Source organism: Lactuca sativa, chromosome 4, assembly GCF_002870075.4.
Source record: "Lactuca sativa cultivar Salinas chromosome 4, Lsat_Salinas_v11, whole genome shotgun sequence".
NCBI classification, from domain to species: domain Eukaryota; kingdom Viridiplantae; phylum Streptophyta; class Magnoliopsida; order Asterales; family Asteraceae; genus Lactuca; species Lactuca sativa.
Window position 1 is genome coordinate 4,976,239 of NC_056626.2, and position 7,393 is coordinate 4,983,631.

Consider the following 7,393-nt stretch of genomic DNA (forward strand, 5'->3'; position numbering starts at 1 on the left):
GAACCAGAACCGCCTAAGGCGGTTCCCGTTCCAAAACCGGCAGTTCCGATTCGGTTCCAGTTCCAAAAGCAGGTACCCGGTTCCGATGCTCATCCCTAGGTCCGGTGGTGCGTGCCGCAAGTGCGGGAGAGAGAGGCATTATGCGAGGGATTGCCGTTAGTCAGCCCCGATGCAGGATATGAGGATTTGTTATCACTGCCATCAGGTTGGACACTTGAGGGCCAACTGTCCATAGTTTGCAGCAGGATCGGTGCAGGCTCCAGCACCGGCCACTTTGAGGATTTCTGGCAGGGGTCAGGGAGGAGCGGAGCCTCCGAGGGCTCAGGGACGCGCATTCCAACTTGCCGCAGAGGAGGTCAGGGCAGAGCCGGATGCAGCTACGGGTATGTTTCCATTTTTATATCTTTTTATCTTGTTGAATATGTGGTATTGTAAATTTGTTCTCCTTTTTCGCATGAATCATGGTATGATTGAGGGCCTTAGTAGTTAGGAGTTGTAGTTGGTTAGCGTTCAGGAGGATTCTTGGTCGAAAGATAAGGTTTATGATCTCGATGCTAGGAATAGCGACTGCAATACAAATAGTGTTCAGTCGGGTTTTGAACTCCCTTGGAGTTCGGGTATGCGATGGCGGAAGGGTTATTCGGTGGAGGTTGCTCACTCCCGAGGGAGTCAGTTCATGGATAAGAGGGAATATATGGAGTAAGGGCGATTGAGCTATGCTGGTTTTGGGCATCGGTGGTTAGTAGTCAGTGCACTAAGTGGGGAGAATTGGAAAATTCTCCAGTAAACAGAAAGTATCTAGGGTTGGTTAGCTGTTTAGATCTATCAACGTTGTTAGCCGAGAGTGTGGCATGATTAGAGCAAGTGATAGACAAGTGGGGCAGGGAACAAACCATGGTTTCAGTTAAGGTAGTTGGTCGATGTGAGGCATGGGTTAGGCCATGGAAAGGGTTCCGGGAATGGAACTGGAGTTTGAAACCCCATGAGGGCTAGAACAGACTGCATGGGAGAGGTTCCCGGGAAGAATGGATCGGGGTGATGCGCGACAGTCTTTGAGTGGTCCGAATAGACTGAAGGCCGGTGGGCGTACCAGTCAGGCCGAAGGCTCGGGGAACGGTCCAGATAGGCTGAAGGCCCAGGAGGGCGGTCCAGACATGCTGAAGGTTCTGAGAGTGGTCTAGATAGGCAGAAGGCCTGGAAAGGCGGTCCAGTCATGCTCAAGACTCTTTATGTGATAGTGGATCGATATGAGGAGAATGACTAAATATGTCGCCATGCAATAGTAATCGATATGGTCTGGCCGCAAGTATTGATCATCATGATGGAGATGGCTGGAGGCCGTGCGTGGGCCTTGTTAGTTATGTGATCAGATTCAGAGTATATGGGAGTTAGAGAATAACGGTTGCTCTACATGGATAGTGTAGAGTGGAGTTTAGCACTGTGGCACTTATAGGTGCGGTAAGGGTTGTTGAGTAGACTTCCTGGAAAGGAAGGGTATGTAGCTCCGGAAGGAGTGTGGGTCCTCTGAGAGGAAGGCAGCAGAGTAAAAGGATGATCAAAGATGCTTCGGTTATTGGTAGTACGCATTGGGATTGTACCAGATATATGGAAGCACATACGGGTTGGATGCCCGTTGAGGTTGTGGCAATTTCGGAGGATGCGCATGCATGTTTTCGGTCTCCTTGGAAGAGGAGAAGGAAAGGGATTTCCGATTGGAGATTGGGGCGGAGGAAGGTGAGACAGCAGGTTAACAGACTCGAGAGTAGTCTGGACCGGTGCTGAGGGATGTAGTATCCTGTCAGATGGTAAGGGATAGAACCCGAGGATGGAACAGGATTCGTTACAGGTTGCAAGTTATCAGGACTATCACCAATTTTGGGCGAAGGAAGATGGACTAGTGCCTTGGCAAGAGCTCAGTGGGTGTTGTGGTATCCAGTTTTCGCAAGTTGCGAATGAATGCGTCGGACGGAAGTAAAGTAGTGCCCTCAGGTGGCACTCAGTTGATGAGCGTTGTCATCTGAGAAAAGAAGCCGGTGGCCGGCTTGAAGCAGTTGATCGGGACCCTGCAAGGGAACAGATGGAATTTAGAGATTCGATACCTGTGTTTGAGGGAATCTGAGCCGGTTTGAGATCAGAGGCACTAGGAGTATCATCTGGAAGTTTCTGTTGCCGCAGGCTTCGAGGACGAAGCCTAATTTAAAAGGGGGAGAATTGTAACGCCCTGTTCTAAAAGTACTTATTTATGAATTTCCGAGATCAAGAGTAAGGGCGTTTCGGTCTTTTGTGGGCAATGGGTTTCATTCGAGAAGGTTTCGGACCGGGGTGTGTCCTTAGGAGCATAGGACTTCTCGCCACCTTTTCGTGGATATAAAGTTTGTCGGAAACGGACTTAAGATGAAGAAGTTATGACATTTTAAAGAAAGTGACATTTATGGCCCTTAATGGAAAAAGTTGTCGAAGTAGGCCATCCATGCAATTGGGACACGCGTGGGTACGCCCAGCGTACGCTGGGTTACGCCCAACGTTGTAGAGCAATTGGTCGCGGGTGCAAGGATACGTACGCTCAGAATCCTTAAACCCTAATTTGAGGGTGAGCCACTATATAAAGGACATAATGGCTCAAACCCTAGCCTCATTATCAGCCTCCCCAACCTCAGAGAAACCCTAGAACGCCTCATCCTTCCATTTTGTGAGATCTTGACCTTGGGAAGCTTATTTTGGTGGTGCTAGGAAGAGGAAAAGAGGAAATTGTCAAAGAAGGACTTGGGAAGTTGGAGCTTATAGATCTGGAATAACATCATCTTCTAGAGCCCTTTTGAGGTATAAAGTCTCTTGCTTGGCAATCATATTGTGTAGATCTAAGTGTTATGAAGTTTTGACATCATTCTTGTCCCCAAAACCCCAAAGTGATGCATGATGCGAGTTGGTTGAGATTAGTTGTCCTTTCAGACCTTAGGAGAGGTCTTGAGTGAGAAAAATGAGGTCCCAATGGCTTTGGTTGTCCCATGTGTGAGATAGGTAGGTCTTAATGGATTAATACCTTGATTTAAGAGCTTTATGGACGTCCCAAGTAATAAAGTTTGAGACTTTATGAATCCTAGTCATTTTTGGTCGATGGATCTGAAGTTTGGGCTTAAGAGCTTAAGCCATTAAGAACTTATGAAGGATTTTAGTTCAGCAAGATTACGCCCCGTGCAAGCTTATGTACGCCCAACCTAGTGGGTCTGTGTCCCGATTCTAGTCCGCGAGCATCGATGTATGCCCAGCGTACCAAGAGGGGTACGCCCAGCATACTCCCTCTATTGGGTTTTTGATTTCGGGCCTTAAGTGATTAGGCTGTTTATGGGCTAGTGGGGATTGGGTCGTGACTGAACAATATGGATGGAGTAATTTAGACCCAATAATTATTATGGACCTTGGATCTAGGCCCGTTTGGAAAGGTGGGCTCAATTTAGTAAATTGGGCCAATAAGGGGTTTTGCATGAGGATTTGGTTTTGGGTCTTGGCCCAATAAGAGGATGATGGACTTAATGAGTGTTGTGGGCCCTTGGTCTAGAAAGTCATGATTGGACTCTAACTTGGTGATTATCATGTGATAGTTGGGAGTCCCGGTGAGTCAGCGGTCGGAGATTTGCAGGATGTCGGCAGTTGCAAGGTGAGTTATCCTCACTATATCGATAGGGTCTACGGCACCAAGGCCGGCCCTTTATCGGATGGAAATACGGGTATTGTTTGTTACGTTATTGTCTTGCTAGACCTGCATCCTGGTATTTAGGATGGTGTTATGTTAATGACCTGGTTAAGGTCGGTACCCGGGATATAGGGTAATGTTATGCTAGTGACCGGTTAGGTCGGAATCCTGGTTAGGATGTTGATATGCTATGTGATTTGTTAGACTTCTTGTCTGGTTAGAGATTTGTTATGTAATTGATTGTTTTATGTGCTCATGGTTGTTTGACGGGGGTTGGGTTGAGGCAGGTCCTGCCTAGTGCTATAGGCCAACATACCCAGGGCGGACCGGATATTCTGAAGGCCCAGCGAGCGGTCCGGATAGGCTGAAGGCCCCAAGAGGGCGGACCAGACGTGCAGAGGCTCAGAGAGTGGACCAGGCCGACTGAAGGCCCAGTGTGGCGGACCAGTCATACTGTAGACTCAAAGAGTGGAACAAGTGGATTGAAGCCCCGGTGCAGGCAGACCAATCACACTGTAGACTCGATGTACATGGCTAGGCTCGGAAGGTGGACCAGGTGGACTGAAGGCCCGGTGCGGGCAGACCAGTCACACAGCAGACCCGATGTGAACGGCTGTTCTATTTGTGATATGATATGAGTATGTTATGTGTGGTTGGTAGTTTGGGGGTTCGGGCTTACAATTGTAGTGTTATGTTTCAAGTACTTCAGGAGATCGTGGCAAGGCGAAGGCGTGATCGTACCGCTCCTCATGTTTTATGATTTATGTGATATGGTTATGGGGATGCTCTGATGTTTAAACTATTTTGAAAACGAAATGGTTTTTTAATGAAAGAAAATGTTTTAAATTTGGTTGAAATTTTTGGTCGTTACACGCGGACTATTTCTTTGTTCAGCAGCGAGAGCGAGACGCTACGTTCAGCAGGGTTGCGCAGGGTACATCGCCTATGTTATAGATGTTCGGGAAAAGGGTAAGGCGACAGTTGACGATGTACCAGTAGTGCGAGAGTATCCGGACGTATTCCCAGAGGAGTTGCCTAGGATACCTCCGGTAAGACAGGTCGAGTTTTGGATTGACCTGGTTCCGGGTGGGGCTCCGATAACCAAGACACTATATCGACCGGCTCCTCCAGAGATGCAGGAGTTGTCTACGCAGATGCAGGAGCTGCTAGAAAAGGGTTTCATTAGGCCGAGTAGTTCACTATGGGGAGCCCTGATCCTGTTCGTGACGAAGAAGGATGGGTTGCACCGTATGTGCATAGATTACCGGGAACTAAACAAGGTAACGGTGAAAACCGTTACCCACTCCCGAGGACAGACGATTTGTTTGACCAGCTTCAGGGAGTTTCTTGGTTCTCCAAGATTGATCTACGGCCAGGATATCACCAGATGCGGGTCAGGGATGAGGATGTGCAGAAGACCGCTTTTACGACCCGCTATGGTCATTACGAGTTTGTGGTGATTCCGTTCGGCCTCACCAACTCTCCAGCTGCTTTCATGGATCTCATGAACCGCATATGCAGATCGATGCTGGATCGGTCAGTGATAGTGTTCATTGATAACATCTTGGTTTATTCCAAGACTTAGGAGCAGCATGAGGAGCACCTGAGAGAGGTGCTAGAGACGCTGAGAAGGGAGAAACTATTTGCGAAGTTCTGTAAGTGCGAGTTCTGGTTGCGCGAGGTGCAGTTCCTTGGACACCTCGTCAACCAGAAGGGTATACTAGTAGATCCGGCCAAGATAGAGATCGTGATGCAGTGGGAGGTCCCGAGATCTCCATCTAAGATTCATAGCTTCCTAATATTGGCAGGGTACTACAGGAGATTCATCTAGGATTTCTCCAAGATAGCAGTTCCACTCACCCAACTGACCAAGAAGTCGGTGGTGTTTCGCTGGGAGCCTAAGTAGCAGGCGACATTTAAGACCCTCAGACAGAGATTGTGCGAGGCGCCGATTCTTACCCTGCCAGAGGGAGTAGAGGATTTTTGTAGTCTACAGTGACGCTTCGATCACAGGTATGGGAGCAGTTTTGATGCAGTGAGGCCATGTGATAGCTTACGCCTCTAGACATTTGAAGCCTCACGAGGCTAACTATCCTACACACGACTTGGAGTTCAAGGCAGTAGTGTTTGCCCTCAATATTTGGTGACATTACCTCTATGGGGTCCGCTATACCATTTACACGGATCACAAGAGTTTGAGGTACCTCATGGATCAGCCGAATATGAAAATGAGGCAGCGCCGATGGCTAGATGTGGTAAAGGATTATGAACACGAAATGGATTGAGGCGGAACCACTGGCAAGCAAAACTGGGAGATAGATGATCAAATTTTTGTGGAAAAACATCATGACTAGATTTGGCACACTTAGAACGCTTGTCAGCGATAACGGGCTATAATTCGTCGAGAACCCGTTTAGAGAGTGGTGCACCAGCAAAGGAATCAATCAACGATTCACATCGGTAGCGCATCCACAGGAAAATGGGCAGACAGAAGTTTCCAACCGAACCATTGTAAATGGGATCAAGAAATGGTTAGGGAAGGCGAAAGGAAATTGGGCCGAGGAGATATCGGCGATGCTATGGTCATACAGACCCATCCCACGAACAAGAACACGAGAAACCCCATTCAGCCTAACATATGGGGCAGAAGTGATGCCCCCAATGGAAGTAACTATAGGAACATTAAGGACAATCCATACCAACGAAAAAGCCAACTCTCAGGACCTAATATTGAGCCTCGACATCCTCGAAGAGCGGCGAGAAAATTCAGATATACACTAGGCTGCTTACAAACAGGCAGTAGAAAGATATTATAACCAAAGAGTCAAAGAGAAAACATTCAGAGTGGGGAAGTATGTGTTAAGAAGAAATGAGGCAAGTCGGGCTCAGCCGCAGGGCAAGCTAGTTCTTGTATGGGATGGCCCATACAAGGTCGCCGAAGCAAATCGGAACTGGGCGTACGCTCTGGAGACAATGGAAGGAAGGAAAATACCAAGAACTTGGAACTCAAGGAACTTAAGGAAATTTTACTTCTAAAGTAAGAATCTCCACACCAGAAGAGCGAGGCCAGGAAACTAAGACGCCCCGTCAAGGAAACCCCGCTTAGTGCCCAGGGCGACATTCCAAATGTTCAACACCCAACAATACTTGCGCTTGTAACGATCAAATACTCGGTGTATTAAGAGAGCAAGCTTTGCTATCCAACACGTTGGAAACCTTGTACTTAGTGTACTGAATCTAAATACTTAGTGTATTGAATTTCGTACTTAGTGTACCAGACCCGAATACTTAGTGTATCGAACTTAGCATATCAAATCTTAATACTTAGTGTATTAAATTTCACGTTCAGCCAATATAATCAAATGCTTAGCGCATCAAATCCAAATACCTAGCGATGGTTTGGCATCAAGGGTCCAACATCCTATAGGAAAATTAAGGCCAAAAAGGGCACCACTAACATATTAAAATTCATACTTAGCACATCAAATTCAGGAGATTTGGCGTAAAGGGCCAAACATTATACTATACAAAATACGAGGAAAACACACAAAAGTCAGGAATGGTAGCAAAACCAAAGTAAAATTAGCATTACATCGCCTGAGCAAAATAAAAGTCCACGCCCAAAATATGCAAAACATAGAAACAAACATTTAAAAAGTCGTACTTGACCCGATGGTGCATGGTCCTTTTGGGTTGCCTTCA